Raw genomic sequence first — 25,635 nt, 5'->3', positions numbered from 1 at the left:
CAATCAGCCATGTGGGATCCAGATGCCTTAACCACTTTGACACCTGCTGGCCCCAAGAGAGGATATTTAAGATAGAAGAAATAATGGCCTATTTATATACTGATGAGGAAAATATAATAGAAAATGATGACCAATTCAGATGTAAACGGAGAGCAGGCTGAAGTCAAATCCTTAAGTGGGTAAAAAAGGTGGTGAGACTTAGCACAAAAGGGAGAGAAGTGTTGGCCTTAACAAGGACAGAGGCAGTTCCACCATAACGGCAGAGGATACAGGGTATATAGAAACAATAGCCACTTGGAAATTCTCTTCTGATTGCTCTGACAGCTGAGAGTAAGGAAAAAGAAAAGGAACTGGAAATTTCTACCTCTCAACTTCCAGGAGAGAAGAGGTATAAAATAGTCACTTAGAGCAAGAAAATAAAGAGTGTGGTTTTTTTTTAGTATCACTATTTAGTGGCAGTCAGGGCCTAAATAACATAAACTTAGGTGAGACCCATCATCAAAGTTGCTTTCTTTCCAGACATTTTCACCTGGCAGGCACAGGAGTGAGAGAGACAAAGATTTGCATTTAACCAGGGTTGGGGCCTTACCAAATAAGTACAAGAAAAGCAAAAGTGTAATCAAAGATATGGTTAAAATGACAGACAGTGGAATTTTCAAAGGGAAAGAAGGATTTAAGGATAGGTCAAGAGCAGTAAAATCAGTGGAGTTTACTTCTCAAAGTGGGTGGACACTGGAAGCAGAGTGGTAAGAGACGTGAGCAGAAAAGATGAGTGATATCATTTAGGAACTAGACTAGGGTCCTTGGATTGAAGATTAGAGAGGAATTTCAGTTATTGGTATTATATTGGGAAAGGAATGAGTGTCAGAGGTGGTTTAAAGGGAAAACAATACTTGGAAGAGTGCAGTTCAAGAAATTGAGATGTTAAGGGTTTGGAAAAATACCTATATGAATGTTGGAGTCCCCCACCATTATGAGAGGAAAATGTTGGAGACAGTGGCAATAAGCCAAGATCGAACATCATCGAGGGATAAGGGGGCATTATTTGGCAAGTGGCTTGGTAGAGGGGCTGCATCTGGGTGCAATCTGTTGACATGAAATTAACACATGTGAAGTAGGAATTAGAAAGGAGAAAGAATAATCTGGAAGAGAGAGCAGGAACAAAGAGGATTCCTGCCTCACCTCTAGGCCCTGATATATTACATATGCAGGAGATAAAACAGCAATCCCAAGGGAGACTTACAGGAGAGAGACTGGTTTCAAACTTGTTCTTGGTGACAGAATAATCCTGGTCTCTATAAATAGCCCATGAGAGAATGGCTGTCGCTAAATCTGCTTTTCTGGCTGCTGAAGTATCTGCTCTATCTTGACACCTTCTATGGTGCCATAAGAAAGTGTGATTGCTGCGTCTCTGGCAGTCTCAACCAACCCCCAAACCACTGACAACTTAGAAGATTTCACACCTATTGATAACAAAATTAGTTTCCATATATGAGACAGAGGTTCGCTATCTCTCTCTCTCACTTCCCTCCCTTTTCCACCCCCATTTCTCCTTCTCTCTGCCTTTTGGAGGGAGAGGAGATGTGAAAAGATGATGAGATGGTTCTAAACACTCTTGGCTACAGTTGGAAGCAGAAAGTAGGAAAACTATACTACCAGAAAACACTAAGTATGAAACTGAAGAATGCAAGTTGTCAATACTCTATGACACACCAAGTGGGATGTGGTGGATCCTGAAAGCAATTAGAGAGAATTCTGAAAGGTGAACCCTTCAAGCTGGACAGATGTCAGAAGACTAGATGAAAGAAGAAAACTACTGATGTCCACATGCACACCTCCCTCACAACCCTGCGTGTATATTTCTTCTTTTTAGATTGGTTCCCCAAACGGAAACTGTTCTTAGGAATAAATTAACTAGATGATTAGATTACAGTTAGGAATCAGCTCCTCGCATTAATCTGATGAAATAAAGTGAAATCATTTATAGTAGACCATTCAGTAAGTTTTCTTTCCTAAGGTGGTATTCTCCACTGTGTTGCTCATGACAGAAATATCTGAGTCTGGTAGCTTATAAAGAATAGAGGTTTATTTAACTCCTGTTTTTAGAGACCCAAGGCCAGGGAGCCACACCTAGCAAGGGTTTTCTTAATGGAGAAGTAGCACAGGGAAAGAACTTTAGCAAAACAGAGCATGTGTGTGTTTTCATGTCTCCTTATAAACTTATTCATTTCTAATCATGGGGGCCCCTCCCTGATGCCTCATCACTTCCAGTTACCTTCTAAAGGCTCCATCTTTCAACTCCACAATTGGATTCAGTTTTTACCCTTTGGTCCATTCATAAAAGGAAGCAAATCTCAATACAAAGATTTGGGGTGGATACATTCAAATTATAGTATATTGCTTGCATTAGAGATAAGAAAACTGACTTTCAAGGCAGGATGTTAAAGCTCCACCCCTGCTTCTGCTCTGTGACCAAACTCTTAGTGATCTTTATGGTTTCAGCCTCTGCATCTCTCTCAAAGAACTCTTTTGCCCGTTAGTACACTTGTTATGTCTGTTGTAGCTTCCTCTTGCACTCCAGAATCCTAAGTGTAGTTCTTTTAAAGCATATACGCTGGTGCTTACTTACTGCATGTCTTTCCCATAGGACTGTAAGCGCTGTGAAGCCAGGAAGCTCATATCGCCAACTCCTGCAAAGAAGGTACTATACGTTAGGTTGTCGGAAAAATTTGATGTATTTTTCTATGTTTTCCTATACAAAAAAAATATGTCATAGCTTTCCCAACAACCAACATAATCAGTAAATACTTGTTTACTGCCTGCCTTATTGTGGCACATGACAAACACATCAGGCTTTGGTTTCTTCCAATCTAGCCAGCCATCTTCACAGAACCAAGCGAGTCCAAGATTAATAAAGGCACTTTGAAATCTTTGAGGTAATTATCAAACCTAAAACTCTTTTTTTTTTTTTTCCTAGTAGCAGTGAAGGAATGATAGAAGCAATACTTAGTTATAGCCAGCACTGGCCAAACCATATTGTAGCCTGAGGCAAGAATAAAATTCAATAATATTAATTCAATCTTTATTCAAATTTTGATATTTTTCTTATAATTTTTTTTTTTTTTAGTCAGCGTGCACACATGCTTCAACAGAAATACAGAAAGGAAAGGATAAAGATGGAGATCCCGAGGACAGAACAGCCTCAAAGAGCAGGATCTATGTATAGGGAGGGGAAAATCCACTTCACAACTAAACAGATTAAACACGTTTTAATGCATCAACTTCCTAATATATTCACATAATTAATTTGCCATGAACTAGTATTACTTTTAGAAACAAGTGTTTCTTTTTCAGAGGATCCTTTAATTAATAGTCAGCTTCAAGGAATCAATAAAACTCCAGAAATTTGAGAATTTACTTTAATATTATTAGATTTTTTAAAAATGTTACACAGCTTTATTTGTACAATATACATAAGATGGTCCTGTGAATCTATCTCCTTGAAAAAAAATGGACCTATTATTAAAATGTATATACACAACTACAAACCATAAGTAATTATTTTGCTCCTACTTTGGTCATTATGATAGGAAGAAAAACATCACTTTTCTAATTAATACTGCTGCAACCCCATCAGTGGTACTGCACCACTCTGGAAAATATACCTTCAGGCTCCTTTCCATCCCCCAAGGCAGCAGCAAATCCTTCCTGTCGCCTCCTTTTGGCCAAAGCAGCCAAAGATTTAAAAGTCTTTGGTTCATAGATGGCTAGATCTGCAAGCACTTTTCTGTTGAGCTCCACCTGGCACTTAACTAAACTGACCATGAATGCTGGGTACTTCAGGCCGCGTTCCTGGGAGGCAGCTGTAATTCGATTAATCCAGAGTGTCCGCATGTTCCTCTTCTTCAGTCTTCGGGCTTTGGTGCATTTCACGTAGGCTCTGGTCACAGCTCTGATGACTAACTTGTAGCAGCGGTTCTTCCTCCCCCGGAAGTGCCGGGAACGCTTCAGCACCTCCTGGACACGCCAGTAGCCGTTGGTCAGGCGGTTCCGCAGCCACAGCTGCACCGTAAGGAAGACCATTGCGCTCGCAGCCGGAGTCCTAGAACCTCAGCAACATGCTCAATATTATTAGATTTATTAAGAAACCTTGCACATTTTAAAGTACAGAATGATGAGAATTAAAGTGACTTCCACATTTTCTGAAATTCCTTACTGTCTCCTTTAAATACTCTAACAGAGATTTTCATACTAAGTTCTTTCATTGTGAGGGACACTTACTACCATCGTGTCACAGATGAATGGATGTGGTTCTGAATGTGAGGACAGAGAAGCTGCAACCTCGATGTTAATCAGAAGCTGAAAACTTTACAGCTAGACCCAGGCTCTCTGACCGGTGGACTTAGCACCTTAGCCATTCATTCCTACACCTATCCATCCATTCACTCATCGAATAGGTTTTTAATAAGCAACATTGTTTAGGATATAAAGAAATGCAGAAAGGGCATTGTAAGCCATTCTATTATATTATGCACTCACATTTTAAGTATTGTAACTATTATGCTGTAGCACGTAGAAGGGGCACATAGGGACACCAGAGAGTGTAGAAATTAAAGCAGCTGGACCCCACGTGGCTGACTGCATGGTTCTAGTACTGGACCCAGTGCTTGAAAAACATGCAGGGCATGTGTGCCTATGTGTCCAAATTTCCAAAAGGAGAATAGAGAAGAAGAGATGGCAGGGTGGCCATTCCCCTTGAGAGGTGCTTTTTCACTTTTCCTTTCTCTCTGTCTCTGTCTCCAGAGAGCACATATGCTTTATAGCAAAAAAGAAAAAAAAAAAAAAAAAGGAAAAGAAAAGAAGAACATATGACTCAGAATGGCAGGCTCAGGAAACACTTGTTACTAAGGAACCACCTGCATCAAGATGCAAAGAAATAGCAAGAAATTAACAGGTCAAGGAGATAGGGAGACTATTTCTGGAAGAAGAAGCTGCTCGTAAAAAGGCATGAAGGTGAGACAAAGCTTGGCAGATTTAAGAAATGTTAGTCACCTACTGTCGTTAGTGAAAAGACTGCATCTTGGGCGGGAAGGGTGGAGTGGTTAGAGAAATAAGTTCAGAGAGAACTGCAGATGCCCACTCACCAGAGTCTGCTGATGTCTAGATTTTAACTTAAATGTGAGTGGAGACTATCACCTGGTAATTGCTTGTGGAAACCATTTATCTTGTTTTCCAAGTTAAAAGTCAAGAAAAAAATAGAACTAGAACATGGTAACTGTATGTCAAACCCTAATAGTGATATATCATCTGTGTTGGGGACTTGCTAAGTGCCTTCTACCTGCCAGTCTAAATTGCAAGAGTCTTCATTTAGTCACAGAAATCTAGATAATGTATTAACAAAGATTAATCAGAATTCACTACTCAAGAACCTTCTCTGTAATGCGTAAAATCACTCCCAATTTTAGTAGAAATCCATCCCTTAAATAACTACTGTTATATGTGAGACATGTACTCTTGTATTTCCCCTCAATAGTCCTATTTTTATGCAATATTTTCTTAATAACATTTATTCGGTGCATAACTAACAAAATTAATTAAATAAAACTTAAACAGTATGTATTTATATTTTTCTAGGCTCATGTATTTTATTGAGGGAGACAAACAGGTGCCCCCAACAAGGTTTTGTTATGCTTGCTCTCCCCCTCAGCCTCCCAGCCAGCTGGGATCGTGGGGGCACCTGCACACACAGCTGGCATGTTTAGGTAAGCCTGGGATCCAAACCGTGACCTCTAGCACTGGTGCCACACTGTCTCTGCCACTGTCTCTACACCTGAACTATTCATTGTTCTGATAAATAAATATACAAATAAAAAGAATTATATCCAACCTGTGTCAAGAATTTCGATTCTCCAAATTCAGTTCTTGTGCTTCTACTTATAAATCTGTATTTACTAAAATTATGCATATGGGGCCAGCCTGTGGCCTGATAATTAAGGGAGACAAACCCCTCATGGCCAATAGTACGGTTCAAATCATGCTGAGTGCATGCACCTGTGTGCCCTAAATCCCCACAGAATGGAGAAGTAGAGAAGGGATTGTGATGTGACCAGGCCCATTGCGGAGTTCTCTCTCTCTCTCTGTTTCTCTGATGAGTGCTCACATCCCCTGGAAAATAAAAACAGATTATGTATGTGACTGGATATATTAAAATTCTGAGAAAAAGGCTGTATTTGCCTTTCATCAGGAGACTATGGCTGAATTTATGAAGATCACTTTAACAGCAATAACTTCTTCAGTCTCAAAAGTGGTTAACCCTCAAGCATGCTAAAATAACACTAACTTCTATAACCCTGTGTAGACAAGACAAGCTCCATGATGTGCCTCAAAGATTCTTCCTTCCTGTTCTTCGTGTTTTGTAGTCCATCATACACAGACTCATGGCTGCCCCAGTGTTAGTGGGCTGCTTTGAAATTGATCATGTACGAAGTGTAGGACAGATTATAAGCCATTGTGGTTTCCAGCTTGCTATTTCTTGCATTACTCTTGCTAGGGGAAGTCAGCTGCCATACCAGGGAGACACTCAGACGCCTATGTAAAGGTCCATGTGGTGAAGAACTGGAGTCTCCCACCAACAGCCAGCACAAACTTGCCCTCCATGTGAATGAGTCATTGTGGCATTAGGTCTCATAACCTAGTGAAATGTTCCTGATGACATTTTGCCTGAAAACTCATGAATCTGAGCCAGAACAACCTAGTTAAGCTAGTACTGAATCCCCAACCCACAGAAACTGTATGAGAAAATCAATGTTTGTTATTAAGTTGCAGATTTTAGAGTAATTTGTTACATGCCAACTGAAGATACCTATTGTTACCTAGTAAAGATACTTAATTCAGTCCCTAATTGATCATTTATAATCTTAGATAATAGTGAATACAGTGTTATTAGAAGCAGTTATTTTAAAAGAAAAAAGGAGAGCAGATGATGGTGCAGTGATCAAATGTGATGCTACAGGAGGCTGACACATTTGTGGAGGTTCTGAGTTTGCATCCTGAGTCCTCCCTGAGTACTCCAGGTATGTGCCTGCCCATGACTTGGGGCTGGTTGAAGCTGGGAGTGAATCGTGGCATCAGAACTGTGTTGGGGGTGCCTTTCTTTATCTCTCGGTGTCCGTCTCTCTTTCTCTCTCATTTATGGAAGAAACTAACATATAAACTTAAAAGGAATGTTAAAAGAGAAAGGTTTTGAGTATTGTGGTAGACAGAATAATGGCTTCCCAAAGATTCGATTAGGTCCCTAAGAGATCTAAATTTCCAGAACACTGTGAATATTTTTGCACAACAAAGGGGATATAGATATGTCCTCACATGGTTCTTAAATATTATAACAGTTTTGCTGTGGCACATAGAAGAAGCACCTAGGGCCTGCGGACAGCGTGGAAGTTAAGGCAGCTGGATCCCACATGGCTGTCTATGTGGTTCTAATCCTGCACCCAGTGCTTGAAAATCACACAGGGTTGGGAACAGCAGTTAGCGTAATGACTATGTCACTGAACTCCCATGTAGTCAACCGCAGTTTGAGTCTCGGATCCGGTGGCTTAAACTCACGCTGGGCGCATGTGCGTGCGTGCCCAAGATCCTGAGGAGAATGGAGGAGAAGGTATTGCAGCGTGGCCATCCTCCCTGGGGGGTGATTTCTCGCTTTCTGTCTCTCTGGAGAGTGCACATGCCCTATAGCAAAAAAAAAAAAAAAAAAAAAATCACACACGGTTGTGTGCTTAAATACCCAAATTCTTAAGAGGAGAATTAAGGAGAAGGGATTGCAGAGTGGCCATTCTTCCGGAGGGTGCTTTCCCACTTTCCCCTCTCTCTGTTTCTGTCTGTCTCCAGAGAGCACATGTACTCCATGGGGGGTGGGGGAAGACCAAGAAGAAGGAGCACATGAGGTAGATAAATTATCCTGAGTCATGCAGGTGGGGCAAAGGTGATCATAAGGGTTCTTAAGAGGAGATGGCAGGACAAAAAAATGGGATGTACAAAATGTGACAATGGAAGCAAGAGTTCAAAATGATGCAAGAAGAGACCATGATCCAAGTAACGCAGACAACTGCTAGAAACAAAAAGACAAGGAAATGGATTTCCCAAGGAAGCCTCCAGAAGGAACACAGACCTGGCAACACCTTGACTTTAGACAACCTCCAGAATTTTAAGAGAATAAATTGTATTGCTTTAAGTCCCAAAATTTGTGGTAACTTGTTACAGCAGCAATAGGAAACTGAAACAGTAAAGGAGTATCATGCCATAAGAAGGGAGAAAAACAAGAGCTGATTTCGTTACTTCATCTTACAAAGTCCTCTTTGCTCCTCGTGTGAAGCACACGCACCAAGAGTCAATTCTGAACCAGGGCTGCAATCCACAGAATAAAGAGATTCCAATGACTCGCATGATTTAATTAAGAACTGTATTCCACAATGCTAAGCCTCCTGTGCTCTTACCCAAAGTGTAAATGTTTCTCATGCAAGGAAAGAAATTGTTCCCAGCATGAGCTCAGTAAATATTTGCTGAGTAAAATTTACAGAAAACATTTTTAACAATAAAATAAATTCAGCAAACTTTAGGTACTTGTTCTTTCCTTAAGTGGATTTGGGACAATGTGGTTTAGGGCACTGAATTTTTTTTTCTTTTTTGAATTTTAACAAACCTAATTACTTTTTTTTTTTTTTTTTTTTGAGAGAGATTTTCGCTATAGGGCGCGTGCGCTCGCCAGACAGACAGAGAGAGACATAGAGACAGAAAGCGAGAAATCACCCCCCAGGGGGGATGGTCACGCCGCAATCCCTTCTCCTCCATTCTCCTCTAGGGATCTTGGGCACGCACGCACACGCGCCCGGCATGAGTTTTAAGCCACCGGGTCCGGGACGTGAACCGCGGTTGTCTACGTGGGAGTCCAGCGACATAGCCATTATGCTAACTGCTGGTTCCCAAACCTAATTACTTTTATAACATTTCACAGAATGCTTCTCACACATGTCTTGAGGAATCCTCAGTATATTGTGAGATGGGAAGACTGTTATTGTTATTTTTATTTTATACTGCAGAGCCTGCCTCTCAGCAAAGTTGACTTCTCAAATGTCACCCAACTATGCAGTGACAGAGAAGTGACATAAAATTCCTTCCGCACATAATTGTCAACACTTCATTTTACAATGTGCTTTTCTAATGTAAGTTAGAACAACATGTTATTAAAAAAGTTTTCTTTAGACAAATTAACGTTGAATACTTCCATATTTTAGTCACCAGGTCTATGACAGTGAAAAATATGCAAGCTGTATCTTCAGAAAGTTCACTGTATAGTAGAAGACATGGGAGCAGGTTGGCTTTTATACTGAAGGCCGGGGGAAGCTGTGACGGGATACATGCTGTGTCAGGGGAGCAGATGGGGGGGATGCTAATCTAGAATTGGAGATATTAGGGAGGATTCTTCAGAGGTGGTAATTCAAATTTGTTAGCTGGAACTGAGAAAGCTAGACAAATGGAAGATGTGGGCAGGACTAGGTGTTCCAGAAAAAATAAAGGTGACTGGGAAGAAGTTTTCAAGAAGGTTTCAAGGAAGGCTCTTCTACCCTCACACTGGGAAGCACACTGACGCTTGCATCTGCCACCCTGCTGCCAGCAGCACAGTGCTAAGTCTTGCTGCCCAAGAGGGTACCTGAACAGATATTTGAAATTTTATAATATCAAAGTGTTAATTTCTTCATATATTGGGTTGTTGGGAAAGTTATGATGCATTTTTCCATAGAAAAACATAGAAAAATATATCACAATTTTCCCAATGACCTAATAGCTTATGATAGCCGTGGAGGAAGGATTCCTAATGCAGATTAAATTTTTTTTTTGAGATGTTTTATTTATTTATTTATTTATTTTTGCTATAGGCCATGTGCTCTCGTCAGACAGACAGAGAGAGATAGAAAGTGAGACGCACCCTCCCCAGGGGGATGGTCACACCACGATCCTTTCTCCTCCATTCTCCTCTTGGGATCTTAGGCATGCACACACACGTGCCCGGTGTGAGTTTAAGCTACCGGGTCCAGGACATGAACTGCCGTCGACTACATGGGAGTCCAGCGACATAGCCATTATGCTAACTGCTGGTCCCAGAGGTTTTTTGTTTGTTTGTTTGTTTGTTTTTCCTATAGATGATAAATGCTCTACAGAGAAAGAGGTAAAGTGAGAAATCACACCCCGGGTATGTGTGTGGGGGGGGATGGCCATGCTGCAATCTCTTCTCTGTTTTCTTCTGAGCATTTCAGGCATGCATGTATACACATCTGGTGAGTTTTTCAAGTTGCCAGATCTGGGACTCGAACCACGAAGTCAGCTATGTGGGATCTAGTATCTTAACCATCACACCATCTGCTTGCCTTGTTCATGTTATATCTTAAAGGCCTGATTTTAGAATTTCCTAGAAGAATCTCAAAATATATTTATTTTTTCAGATTGTGGATAAATTCCTGTTAACTCTTACCCATGAGGATCTCTTTCCTCTGAATCCTGCCAGTCTTTTCTCCCCAAGATTCTGTTTTTTTACCTTGTATTCCCTTGGGGCTTTATATTATTTTCTATGCACTGGGTTCATGTATTTGGGTGAAGTGAAAATTTAGTAAAAAATCATTTTAAAAATGATATTAGCATATCATTTTGTAAGTTTTAGCTCCAGAAATATCAGGCATAGAGCATATAAAACATTTTAATAGCTTAGAAATGATAAATTAACATCAAATTTAATTTGCTTACCTAGGTCTATGCTATGCTATGTGATGAACAGCCAGAATTCAGGAAGGTTCATGATAGGGATGACAAAAATAAATTGGCCTTCCTACCATGCAAACTTTACTATTAGGTGAAATTAATTCATTTACTAAATAGAGATGAATTACTTATTTATTATGCAGGTTTTATAAAGGACAGATGTGTATCTTCATTTAACTGTTTGAAATATGGGATTAAAATTTCAAAGCCTCAAGAAAATCAATGAGTCCAGTGTGGGGGAGGGAGCAGCAGCGGGCAGCACCCCAGACTAGACAGGGGCAAGTGAGATACCAGGCCACTATTTCAGTGGGCTTGCATGTTTTGTTCCTTACTAACTCCCTAGTGCCTCAAACACGCCTGATATCCAGTATGTATTTAGCAGTTATGTGTTCAATAAACTTGTGCCTTTCTGTTGGGTGAATTGTACCTCCAAAATTCGTATGATGAAGTACTGTTCTTAAGCACATCAAAATATGACCTTATTTAGAGAGACAGTCTTCAGAAAGGTAATTGAGTTAAAATGGGGTCATTAGGGTAGGTTCTGGTTAAGTAAATGTGGAATCCTTATAAAAAAAGAGAAATGAAGAGATGGACACGTACACAGGGAGAAGTCATGTGAAGATAAAGGCAGAGATGATGGGGATGCTTCCACAAGTCTGAGAGCCAATGATGGCCAGCAAAACACCAACACGAGGCAAGATGCATAGAACAGATTCTCTCTCACAGACCTGAGAAGGAACAAACCATACCGACAACTTTATCTCAAACATACACTTTCAGAACTGTAAAACGACAAATTTTTGTCTTCGTTAGAGCCACCCAGTTTATGGTTCTTCGTTACAAGTAAACTAATACTGTATCTTTCTAGCTAAGTCTTGTATATCCAAGCTCTAGGCTATCTTGAGCTTAATGTTCTATTATGATTGCTTAAATTCTTTATATTACATCTGTATCAGTGTTTGGCTACCTAAACACTCTGTAAAATAGCAAATAAACCTATGTTCTTTGGATTTCACATATCATAAAGCTGTGCAGAAAGTGCTCAAAAAAATGCTTACGTGTACACAAGCTATAAAATAGTCTGTCTCTTCTGTGATTGAACACCTTCCACATTGCTTGTTGAAGGGTTAAATGAGAAGATTTTCACAAAATACAAAGCTGGTCCAGAGAAAGCCCTCAATAAAAGAAATTTACAAAGATACAGTTAGCTTAGTGTACAAGACAAATGTTTTAAAGTTAGACATTATCAGTTTAACTCTTACTAACTGTATCACCTTGAGCAAGCTGCATAATCTATGTTATCAGAGGTTATGTTCTTTAATATTTCACCATAATGATTTTTATATGTAGTAAGGATGACAGTATAATGTATGAAAATCACTTAGCATAGCAATTACCACAGGCCAAATATTCAGTAAGATGTACTTTTGTTATTATCTATTGAGAATAATAAATTGTTCTAGATACTAGTGGGAATTAGCAATGCATAAAGTTTCAAAAACAAGCAAATCAATTTATTTATTAGAAAACACATTAAAAATAGGAAACTACTATAGTGGAAGAATACTAGCCACTGTACTACGCCACAAAATTCCTATCACCAAACCAAACAGAAGTTTATTTCTTATTTTGTTATTATTACAATCATTTTAGTGATGGCCAAACTGCATTCTCATCTCCTCCATTCTCTTCTCAGGATTTTGAGCACGCACACACACATGCCCAGTATGTTTTTCGAGCCACTTGTCCTGGACTCAAACTGCAGAGTTGGCCATTTGGAATCCAGCCACCTTAACCACCACACCACCAGCTAGCCCAGAAGTTTATTTCTTATACAAAATCGAGGTGACCGTTCTTGTTGGCAAGTGTAGCTTTCCTTCATACAGTGATGCAGGCACTTTCTGCTTGGGTTTAGATCCCCTTAGGATTTCTGCATGCTCTGCCTTCAGCCCTGAAAGAGGAGAGACAGAGAGAGTACAAAAGACATTGGAGAAGATACAGTTATTTTTTAAAACCCAAGTCCAAAAATAACACTACACTTCAGCTCATGTTCCATTGGCAAAACCCATTTAACCTGGCTGCGAAAGGTCCAGGAAATGTAGTCCCAGGCTCAGTAGAACTCCAAGCACTAACCTCACACTGTGAAAGGAGGCTATAGTTTGGACACATCTGCTGCCGAAATATGCCTATATACAGTGACAAAATGGAGTGAGCCCAGAATGAGGAAGAACTGTAGCATAGAGACTGGGTAGAAAATCAGCTATTCTCAACACTCCAAATTGGAACTCCGGTGATCTGAGCCACTTTCTAACCCACTGCTTGCTGTGCAGTCAACGATGGAAAATCCTACTCAGCGGTAAAGGCAGGAGAGAAACAGGGACAAGAGGAATGCTATTAAGCCTTATTTCAGAAAGGTGGTTACTATTACAGGATTCCAGAGGAGTATCCCAAAGAAGGAATTGAAGGTTATGGTTGAAGAATTTTGATACAGTTCTATTTCAGCTCATTCCTGATCATTTGTGGCTTTGAATCTCATCGAATAAAATTTCTTGGTACAGCCAGTCCTTAATAATATATGTGGACCCCTGTGTGTGAAGCGTCTGACCTTATGAGTTATGACTGAGTTTCTGATTTTTGTTATTTTGCTTGATAGAAGATCATTGAAACAAAGTTAGCATTCCGTAGCAGTACTTGGCTTCTACTGAAGAAGACCATTTCCCCAAATCCGCTGGGTCAGCTATACTACTGTTCCATTTGCTACAGCATAATCAGAAACTTCAAATTTCAGTGCTGAGAACGCAACTCATTGAGATGCAATGCAGGGTGTGCAAATATGTGAGAAATCTGCCAGACTGTACAAGTATTTTCAAGGAACTAATAAATCTAACCAAATAGCTATGGCTGTTCCCAGGCTAGGGGTGAGGTGCTATCCAAAGAGAAATTTGCAATGTCCAGCCTTCCTTTATCTGTGAGCCAACTGCTCCATATTGAAGGGAGTCAATAGAAAATCCTTTGCTATTATTAGACTTAGGCTTGGATTTGATTTGAAAATATCTCATAGTATTAATTTCCTATTAAAAACTATATTCTCCTAATAGAAGAGCAGAATCTACTCTTATTTACGGGCAACTTCTAAAATTATATAAGTTAACCATGTAGAATTGTTGCTTTTTAATATAAATAATGATAAGTGATTAAATCACATTGTGACATGCATTGGCTATGGCTGGAGAGTTTCCTTAAAATATTATTTTCTGTGAGTCTTGGTTAGAAAAACCAAAATACATCTGTATGCTTATCAGCAAATAGGGGTAAGAGAGCAAATAATACTTTTTAAAAATCGTAAAATTTCTACATGCTTTTTTTTTTGCTTTTTTTTTTTTTTTAAGTTTTGCTTCAGAGCATGTGTGCTTGCAAAAGAGAAACAAAGAGAGAGAGGAAAAGAGATAAATTACCCCCAGGGGGAATGGCGATGCCACACTCTCCTCTTCTCTGGGGATCTTGGGTATGTATGCGCCATACGCCCAGAGTGATTTTCAAGCCTCCGGGTCCAGGACTCAAACCATGCTGTTGACCTTGTGAGGTCCAATGCTTTAGCCTCCATGCCCCCTGCTGGCCCTTCTATGTACTACTTTTTAAACATTTAATAGTGGATCTTCTATAAAATATGTTATATTGATTTACGTTCTAATGCTATTTTAAAATTTCATTAAAATTCATGGGAGAAAAATAGTAGCACTATAATATAGTCCGAAAAGGTAGCTAGTAATACATAAAAATAAAAGTCTCAAAAATAATTAAATTTTATGAAACTATTTCTTATGGGGTCAATGTTTTCAAAGTTGCATCAAATGGCTAGCTCTCCTATTTGCTATACAAAGCAAGTTCAATCCATTTTATAATTGTATAAAGACACCGTTTGTCCTTTATACCACTAAAGGCTTATGTGTTTAGGTAGATACCGGTTTAGGAAATGAAGGAGGGCCTATCTAAGCAGGCCCACACATCAGGGAAAGGAAAGACTCTTACCAACAGAGAGAGCCCTATGTGATAGTTTATAAACTGCAAGGGGGAGAACTGAAGGTCTAAGAATAAATTCTTTGTTTAGTAGTAAGAGGGGAAACAAACGAACAAAATTGTTATCACCCTCAGAGGAACTCTAACCAGTAATTTATGGTTATGGGAGCTCCACTTATTCAGAATGACTAACCAGGGGACAAGAACCGAAAGTAATACAGAGGTGAGAATTACAGTGTCGTGGGATTTGTTGCTGACTTTGGAGACATAAAATGCATGACTTTGGGCAAACCATTTTTACACTGTGGGCCTCCATTATCTGACGTGAACACTGAAGGTTAGATTGGAAAACTCTAATCCCTTTTTAGCACAAGCCTTCTGTGCCTCTTCATTCCATCATTCTAGTCCTGGGGTCCCCGGCTCAAAGGCATGAAGAGGCAAGCAGTGCCTCCTTCAAGCTGCAGTTGGACCAGCAGCCTGGGTTTCCCCAGAGTCCGAATTTCCCTGCAGTTATGATGCAGAAAGAAAAGAAAAGAAACATCAGCTGTTGGCAACGTAATCATTGAAGCCAGGCTTCTTAAAAACATATGGTACCCCAAACTCAACTTCAAAAGCAATCAGAGCAGCAGGGCAACATTATCGTAAGTGACTGCTAGTCCCATATATTATTGTACAGCTCTGAGTCCAGAGAGACGTTTTAGAAAACAGCAAGAAAAATTAACCAGATGTGGAGAGGAAACCATTCGTTACTGAAACAGGCAATCCTTTACTGAGCTGATTGATTGGCACAGTTGACATCTCATTTGCTTTTACACACAATCATAAAGGGAGTTTTCCTACATATCACCCATGTGTAAGCCATTAGTTCCCAAGCAAACCAGGAGGCTTGTTTGAAAAATGAGTCTGCAAAGAACCATTTGAGGTTATATCAATTTTGTTTTGCACAATAAAGCGATGTGACTTTATATTTACAAAATGCATTATCCTGTCAGAGACAAGAGAATTAAACAAATGTATTATTATTATGCTCTAAAATTCATCTTGAACAACGATTCCTAGGTGGTCCTAAGTACGTGTTTTCCAGGTTTCATTCTGAAATCCCCAGTGAGGTCCAAGATAAAGACTGTACTTCAGAATTGCCCCCAGCTCCCGCCTCCTAGCACCATTCAATGTATTTCAAGAAGCAGAAGTTAACAGGCTGAAGGAAAACTCCACATCTGTAGCACTCATGGCCTCCCTTGGCCCTCAGCCCATATCCTGCTCTGAGATGAAAGACATTCTGCAGACTCAAAAAAAAAAAAAAAAAAAATGCAAAAGTGTCATAGAGCTCAGCATTTTCCTCTCAGGCATAAGAGGCAGGCACTAAATGGCTGGGTCCTCAGTCCAATCACAGACAACCTGCATGATAACCAGTCAGCTCTCAGAGCTTCAAACCTAGTTTCTTTCTTCCGGAAGAGCCTTGGTATCAGCTGAAATTACAGAACTAGAGCCTGGCTGTTCCAGTGGAGGCATCTTCCCCTTGCTTCCCAAAGAAAAGAATGAAAAGTGTCATGAGTGAATGAATTCTTCATTGAGGCATCTTCCCCTTGCTTCCCAAAGAAAAAAGTGAAAAGTGCCATGAGTGAGTGAATTTTTCATGAGTATATACATGAATGAATTTTAAAAGGAGACTCCTTAAGGTTTATGAACTTAAGAAACCTGATCAATTCTATATTTTTAATTAATCCTGCTCTATTTTAGATGAACCAGCATGTAATTTAGAGGGCCATTCCTGAGAAGGTTCTGTTTCAAAAAGAAAATACTTGCACTTAATGCCTCTTGACTTCTGACCGCCCTATCTCAAATACTCAATAAAATATTGGTGTGGGAAAACTATGGAGAGAGAATAGAACACAACAACTGATATCAACTTTAAGATAAAATCTGAATCTCTCAAAAATATATTCCACTATGCTAGGATATTCTGGATCGTAACTCTTTAGGTCCAACAAAAAAGCAGATATATTTTATTCATTTATATTCTATTTCATGAAAAAAAAAAAAAAAGAGTGGAAATCCTTTGACACAGCTTCCATGGATGAATGTGATGATGCCCCTTCTCCCAGAATCTGGGCAAGTTTGTGGCTCACGTTTAGCTATTAGAATATAGAAGTGATGAGACCAGCAGATGGTGTAATGGTTGCATCGCTGGGCTCCCATATAGTCAACTGTGGTTTGAGTCCCGGACCCGGTGGCTTAAAATTCACACTGGGCACGCGTGCATGCATGCCCAAAATCCCAAGAGGAGAAAATAAAGGAGAAGGGATTGCGGTGTTGCCATTGCCCCAGGGAGGGGGGTGACTTCTCACTTTCTCTCTCTGTCTCTCCAGCGAGCACATGCTCCCTATAGCAAAAGTCTCTCTTAAGAAAACAAAGTAATAATATAGAAGTGACTCTGCATGACTTCCAAGTCTAGAGCAGAAAAGCTAATGCAGCTTCTGACATGTCCATGAGATACTCATGTGTGGATCTCTGGGCTACCATTTAAGAAGTGCTCTCAGTACTGCGCTGTCATGTGCTGACCACCACGCTGAAGGGGCTTCCTGGAGACACTTTGGTTCATGGCCCATTGAAGTGCCAGCCAACTGCCAGAAAGCAATAACTCACGCTCATGTGATTAAGCCATCCTGGGCATCCAGCCACATCAGCCCTCAGATGTCTGCAGCACCATTTGGCACCTGAGTATAACCACATGAGGCACCCCAAGCAAGAATTGTCCAGATAAGTCCTTCCCAAATTCATGACCCACAAAATCATGAGCAAAAAGAAAATGGTTGTTTTATTCCACAAAGTGTTGGGGTATCTTGATATGTAGCATTAATAGCAAGAAGATACCCCATTTCTGAAAAGACTTAAGACCATTTACAAAGGGTGGCATACATTATTTTCACCATACCATCTTTTCTTTCCTAGATTTAATGTTTGTGTTACTTCTAGAAATCAGAAAGAAAAAAATCATGCTTGTCACTTAATGTCAGTAAAAAACAATTTTACGTAACTTTCTTATTGCTTAATTTCTTGTGCATATTCATTGGGACGACATTCTTTTAAGTTATTATTATATAGTAATTATGAACTATATAGTAATCATTTATTTTACCTGAGGTAAAATTTATATACAGTGATTTTATTAATTTTATTTTATACATTCAATCACTATGTATCATTTAGCTTGTAAAGTGGATTTACCCAGCATGAATATACCCATACCAGTCCAGTTGAGGATACTATCATGTTATCATCAACAGATAACAATCCATTCTGTGTCCATTATCTGTCTTGTCTCTATTTTTCTCCTTAATTTCTTTCTTCATACACTCTCTTTTCTAATGGATTACTGTTAACATGTAAAGACAAAACACATTTTGCAAGTGGATGTCATTGGTTCTAATCACTGTGAGTGTATGCGTGTGTGTGTATAAAATAGTTTTAGATACATTCTGTATAAATAAAAATTATCTTTATGATCAGTCATATAACCTGTGAATAAAGATAACATTATGTATTCCTTTCTAATCTTAATGTTTTTATTTATTTTCTTACCTCATTCCATTGGTTAGCACTCTAGTACAGTGTTGAATAGAAGAGCATTATTCCAAATGTTAAGGGGGAAAGCATTTTAGAGTTCTCCATTAAATATAATGTAAGTCATAGAGTTTTATAGATGTCCTTTAATCAGATTAAGAAAATTTTCTTCTTTTTCTTGCTTGCTAGGGATCTTTTGTTTTTGTTTGTGCTTGTTTGTTTTTTGAGAGGTTTTTGCTAGAGGGTGTGTGCACTTGCCTGAAAGACAGAGAGAGACAGAGACAGAAAGTGAGAACTCACCTCCGCAGGGGGATGGCCACATCACAATCCCTTCTCCTCCATTCTCCTCTCGGGATCTTGGGCACTTATGCACATGTACCCACCGTGAGTTTTAAGCCACTGGCCTGGGACTCAAATTGCAGTTTTCTACCTGGGAGTCCAGTGGCATAGCCATTACACCAACTACTGATCCTCAGGGATTTTTTTAAAAAAATCATTAATAGATGTTGAATTTTTCCAAATAATTTTTCAGCATGTGTTGAAATTATCATAAGATTTTGGATCTTTATTCTTTTAATATGGTGAGTTAGATTGACTTTTGAATAGGATATTACATTTCTGGAATAAACTTCATTTTTTAAATATGTATTTTATTTATAAGCATTGCTAGATTTAATTTTACAATATATAAATAAGTTCTGTTTATATTTGGAATGTGAAAACAGTGATTTCTGAGGCCAGCAGTTAGCATAATGGCTATGTCCCTGTACTCCCATGTAGTCGACTGCGGTTCGAGTCCCAGACACGGTGGCTTAAACTCAGGCCGGTGACATGTGCGTGTGTGCCCAAGATCCAGAGAGGAGAATGGAGGAGAAGGGATTGTAGCATGACCATCCCCCCTGGGGGGGCGATTTCTCGCTTTCTGTCTCTTTGTCTCTCTCTGTCTTTCTGGCGAGAGCATGTGCCCTATAGCAAAAACCTCTCCAAAAAAAGAAAACAGTGATTTCTTTGTCCAGCAGGAGGCATAGTGGTTAAGGCACTGAATTCCCAGATGGCTGACCAGTTTGAATCCTGGACCTGGCGACTTGAAAATCACATCATGCACATGTACATTCCTGCCCAAGATCCCAGGAGGAAAATGTAAAAGAAGGTATTGCAGTGTGGCCATCCTCCTTGGGGGGTAATTTCTCACTTTCCTTCTCAGTGTTTCTCTGTCTCTCTTCTCTCTGGCAAATGCACTCGACCTATAGAAAAAACCTTAAAATCAATAGTAATTTCTTAGTTAACCCATAAATTATTTCAAAATCAGTTTATAATTGCCAAGTAATTTGGATTTTATTTTTCTAGATATCTTACCATGGTTGATTTTAATTTAATTTTATTGAAGAAAAAAAGAAAATCTATAACAATTCAATGATTTTTAAATTACATGGATTGATAATATAATTTAGTAAATGGTCTAGTCAGATGAATATTACATGTTCATTTAAAAAGAGTCAGTATTGTGGCCAGCAGGTGGGGTGGTGGTTAAGGCACTGGACTCCCAATTTGAATTCCAGAAAGGTGGTCGGCTTTCTCACTTTTCTTCTCTCTTTCTCTCTCTCTCTCTCTCTGGCAGGCACCCATGCTCTGTAGAAAACTTAAATAATAATAGTAAATAAAACAATTTTTTTAAAGTCATTATTCTGAAGTTGTTTGCTGTAGTATTCTGTAAATATTAGAACACTTGACCAGTTTTTGTTGCTTGTATTTTGGAGGTTGTTTAGGTGCTCCAACCATTCAAACCAAAATCTTGGTCATCCTGGACTTTAATCTTTATTTCATTTAGACACTGAAATTGTTGATTTTGTTTGCTTTGACTAAATATATCCAGAATTCTATTCTATCTCTCTGCCTTTATTTTTGCCACTGTGATCTAAATTATAATTGTAAAGCCTCCTATTGGTTGATTTTGTTTCAGTTATCCTCTGTACTCTACACGTCAAATCAGACCATGCATACCCCTGTTCAAAAAACTTCATTGTTTTCATCTTTCTTACATAAAATCCAAATTCCTTACAATGACTCACAAGACCCTATGTGATTTGTTTCCATTCACATTCTAACATGAACATTGATCTGTAGTATTCATATTCTGTTAATACCTTCTAAATGGATTTTAACAGAATCTAGCTTTTTCTAAAATATAAATACAATAGGAACAGAGGTTTTTGTAGTTCTTGCTGTGATATGTAGAACAATGCTTGCATTGCATTAGCCAACTAAAACAATGCTTGACACATAACAGGCATTCCATAAATACTTGTTGAATGAATAAATTTACTTTTGTAAATAGTACAATGTGTTTTAACTCTGGATTTACATAGAATCCTTTGGAGTCCTTATTAAAAACATTAATTACAAGACTAAATCCAACTCTCAAAGGGTGTGGCCAGAGTGTGTGTAAAGGCGTTAAAATCTCCCCCAGGTGATTCTGAAAGGAATCCAGTGAAACTACCAACCTACGATAATGCCTAGTCCTTGTTAGCTGTTCAGTAAATGAGTTAAATGTTGACCTGACTCTGTACACTTGTTCTCTTCATGAACTTGTTTAGAAAGAATATAAGTCTCAGTTTCTCTATAAAATAAAAATATGGTCTTACCTCAAAGGGTTACATAATTACAAAATGCTTCATAAACTGTAAGAGAACTCAAAAAGGCAAGTTCTTTCAACAGTAGCTCTATTGTTTCTTAAGTGAATTTGAGCTGTGTATCAAAGAGACCAAGATTCTACTCCTGGATCTCTCGTTGAAAGCACTATGTGACTACAGCCAAATCAGACCTCAAGGTCTCTGCTTCTTCCTTATAAAAGAAACAAAAAGTAAAAAGATTGGCGTGAGAATCTACAAGCTCCCTTCCATTGGGTACTTTATGATTCTGTAATATGCCAGCTTAATATTACAGCATTATAGACTTCACTTAGAATTCTGACTCAGCCCTTCACACTTCCGCTGGCTCAGCATATGACCAAGCTGAGAATGGTAGAAGCAGAGACAAGCAAAGCACCTCTTTCTCAAAAATAATATTTATGTAACTCATTTTTAAATACTGGTAAAAATATGTTACTTACTTTATGATAAAGTAATACACTACATTATATAATAACAAGTTACTTGTCCCACTCTTCTTTAGGCATACCACATTGGGAAAAGACAATTGTAGAAAAAGGGTAGTTAAAGAGGGGAAAAATATCCTCAGTTGCATTAAGGTTGGTATGCATGGTGTTACATTTTTTTTTAAAGAATTACTTTGTTTAACTTATTTATTTGCTTATTTTAATTTGAGCACAGAGGGAGAGAGAGAGAGAGAGAGAGAGAGAGAGCAAGCAAGCCACCAGATCCAAGCCTCAAACCGCGGTCAGCCATGTGGGAGTCCAGTGCCTTTAACCACCGCACCACCTGCTGCCCCAGCATGCATGGTATTACTTTACAATACAGTGCTAGCCAATGATAATTAGAGATTTTCTGTAAAAAGATGTGTTTATCTCCTAAAATTATGTAAGATTATATTATTCTCATACAAAAATTACATTACAAATTTTTTTGCCAGATCATAATCCTTTACAGTCAACATGAGGAAGGAGATCTAATTAGAAGCTAGGCAACATTTGCTCTTATGAATTTCCAACTCTGCAAATCCCAAGTGGAATTCAATTTTGATTAATAAAGGTCAAAATGTTTGAGAACTGGTCATTGTATACAGAATGCCTCCTTCCTATGACCTCATTCTCTAAGTAAAAGTGCCAGTGGGTGCCTCAGCTAACAGACTTCTCACCTAGGATCAGGACACTTCCTCTGTCATACACTGCTTCACTTCATGGTTCTCAGTAAGAAATGAACTTTGCATTTTTATTCATATTTTTCAATTTGCAACACATTGTTTCATTCATCTTCTCATTTGATCTTGGAGGATATTTTCATGATAGTTTTTCATGGCTACAGATTTTAGTCACCACTTTACAAAACTCAAAATTCCACTTGATCATATGTATACCTTCTAAAGATTTTAATACATAGATGTATTTTTTTAATGTTATTAATTTATTTCATGAGAAAGAAAAAGAGAGAGAACAGTAATGGTGTAATTGATACATCGCTGAACTCCCATATTGTTGACCACAGTTAGAGTTTCAGACCTAGTAGCTTAAAACTCACACCAGGCATGTGTGTTTGAGTGCCCTAAATCTTGAGAGGAGAATGGAGGAGAAGGGACTGTGGTGTGCTCATTTCCACTGGGGGTGAGCTTTCTGTCTCTTTCTCACTTTCTGTCTCTCTGGAGAACAAACACGCCCTATAGCAAAAATCTCTCAAAAATAAAAGAAAAAGCAAGAGAGGGAGATACATTTGACAAGACCTCATTATGCCATGATCTCACCCATCCACCCTTCTAGTCAGTCAGGAATAGGGCTAGGTCCATGGGTGTGCCCAGTGTGTTCAGGTCAACCCAGGATCTGGACCTGGGGCCTCCCTCTCATTGGCTTCAGCATCGTGCATAAGTGCCCTACAACCTGCACCACTGTAGTTGGGACACAGACACATGTATTTTTTAATATATATACACCAGGTCTTACAAGTACACATGAGAGAAAGACTGAAAGAGAGAGAGAGAAAAGGAACTCCTCAGTGGGGCCTGGTCAGGCCAGGATCCTTTTACTCTAAGTCACTGTGCTGTCAGGATCCTGGGCCCACAGTAGGTAACCAGCAGGGCTGAGACTCAAACCCTCACTGTCCAAGTGGGACCTGGCTTCCATTGCATGACACTAACCACTGTACTACAGGTCTGACCCAAAGAAAATGGATACTTGTGTTCTTTAATCTTCCTATTTATTTTTCCTCTCTTCTGGTTTTAACTCTTATATATTCATAAACATGAACACTTAGGATATTCCAACCAAGCTTTTCCACAAGAAAAATAAATATTTCTTCTAGGTCTTTTTAAGTACCTAATACTCTTTTAGCTCACAATAAAAATAAATAAGTTTGAGGGCCAGCAGATGGTGTGGTGTTGGGGCATTGGACTCCCACATAGCCAACCGTGGTTTGGGTCCCAGACTTGGTGGCTTGACATCCATGCCAGGCACATCTGCCTGCATATCCAAAGGCCCAGGAGGAGAATGGGGGAGAAAGGATTGTGGTGGGCATCCCTTGGCGGGGGGGTGTGAATTTCTCCCTTTGTCTCTCTCTAACTTTCCAGTGAACACCTATAAAAAAAAAAGTAAATTTATTTTTAGAAAAAAATTCAAGAATGTAGATATATAGAAAAAAAAGTTTACAAATAGCATAAAACAATCCCAAAGAGATTAACACAAAATTATGCTGCAAATCTTAAGCCATTCTTTAAAATAAGTGTTTATTGTTAAAAACCATATAGCTTTAATTTATTCTTTATTTTTTATTGAGGTATTGTTTACATACAATGACATGTGTAATTTTATATTTGCAGTTTGTTGAATTTCATTAAGTAGATATATCCATATTACCACGACCACAGTGTAAGATATTTTCATCATCACAGAAAATATCCTCCTACCCTTCTTCAATAAATCTATTCCTATATCCCAAGGTAACCTTGTTCTATCACCATAGGTTAGGTTTGCCTGTTTTCAAAAGTCATACATAGAATTATTTAGTATGTGTTTAAATTATTAAGGTATTTTGTATGGGTTGGGTGACAGGAGAAGTCATTCATTTTTCTGGGTCAGTGTTTCTTCATTAGGGAAATAAAAGAAAAAAGAATAAGAATAAGAATGTTAAGAGAAAGATGAAGCAAGGTAGAGGAGGAGGAAGAGAGAGAATTTGTTATACAAGGTGACTACTAGTTTGCAGAGCATGGTTCTAGAATGTATCAGTTCACTATTTTAGCATTACGTTTTTATCGGCCTGTTTGCTGTTAGGAGCTTGTTTAGAATAGTCTGGCACACACCTGCAGAGTCCTTTCATGCCTCATTTCAATCAATATAATATATTGAGATGAACCCAAATTCACCTAATTACATTTTCATTGTAGAGCTCTCAAAGGGTTTATAAATAAAATTTATTTCTACTTCTTTAAAAGTTTTTGGTAGTAAACTTTAGAGTTTTTGATAGCATTGAAAATGATGTTTAATTTTATTTTACATTGTGCTTGTAATACATAGAATTCATTGATTTTTACCTTGTGTTCCTTGACTGCTAGATTCACTTACTATTTTGTAAATAGTGATTTAATTTTTTAAAATTATTTTATTTAACATTATTTATTTATTTTAATTTTACCAGAGAGAGATAGAGAGGGGTGAAAGAGAGAGAGAAAGTAAGAAGTCAAGCCGCCAGGTCCAGAACTTGAACCGCAGTTGGCCATGTGGGAGTCCAGAGCCCTTAACCACCACACCCGGTTGATTTACTTTTAATATAAGAAAAATAACATAAGAAATAATGTAAAAAAAAAAAGAAAGAAAAAAACACATGTAAATAATGTAAGAAAAAAAGAAAATTGATCTCTGGCATTTACCCTCTCTGGTAGTCTTGACTCAGTTCTGTGGATCCCTATTTCTTTTTCTTTCTTTTTAAATTAATTTATTTTTTTATTTCATTTTTTTAATACTTTCAATTACCTTTTTTAGCTTACAAAGTGAATATTTCACTTTGTGAACTTTCTCCCTAGTCCAGTTGGTTAAACTATAAAATATCTTCAACAAATAATACCACATTTCTTTGTTCCATTAATGCTTTGCCTCTTGGACATCAACGTTTATTTTGGCACTATCCCCAGTTGCTAAGATGTGGATCCCTATTGCTATCGGGTATCATTTATTTAAGCCTAAACAATTGCCTTTAGAATTTGTGGTACTGTTGGTTTGTTGGTGACAAATTCTTATAGCTTTGCTATTTTGCCTTCTTTTGAAGATACGTTTTCACTGGATATAGAATTCTAAGTTGACAGATTACTATTCTTCAGACAACTTTTTAATGACACTGTCTCATTGTCTTCTGGCCTCTCTTGTTTCTGATGAAAAGCTATTGATTATTTTCACTCTTTTTCTCCGATGTGTAATGTGCCTTTTTTTCCTCTGGCATCCTTTGCATTTTTCTTTATCTCTTCGATAGTTTGATAATGAAGGGACTAAACGTGGCTTTCTTTTTAATTTCTTACTTGGGATTTGTTTAGCTTCCTGGTTTTATAGATTGCCCTTTATAATCCAGTTTAGAAATTTGATTTTTTTCTTCT

The 25,635-nt window shown here is 38.4% G+C and overlaps 1 pseudogene; it reads right to left on the bottom strand.

The window, feature by feature from the left end:
- Positions 1-3,633: 3,633 nt before the first annotated feature.
- LOC102483672 (39S ribosomal protein L20, mitochondrial pseudogene) lies at positions 3,634-4,083 on the bottom strand (annotated as a pseudogene).
- Positions 4,084-25,635: the final 21,552 nt, after the last annotated feature.

This window comes from Tupaia chinensis, unplaced genomic scaffold, assembly GCF_000334495.1.
Source record: "Tupaia chinensis unplaced genomic scaffold, TupChi_1.0 Scaffold146687_1, whole genome shotgun sequence".
In the NCBI taxonomy this organism is placed as follows: Eukaryota; Metazoa; Chordata; class Mammalia; order Scandentia; family Tupaiidae; genus Tupaia; species Tupaia belangeri.
Note: the sequence above shows the minus strand (reverse complement) of the source record. Positions and strands in the feature narration are given on the sequence as shown.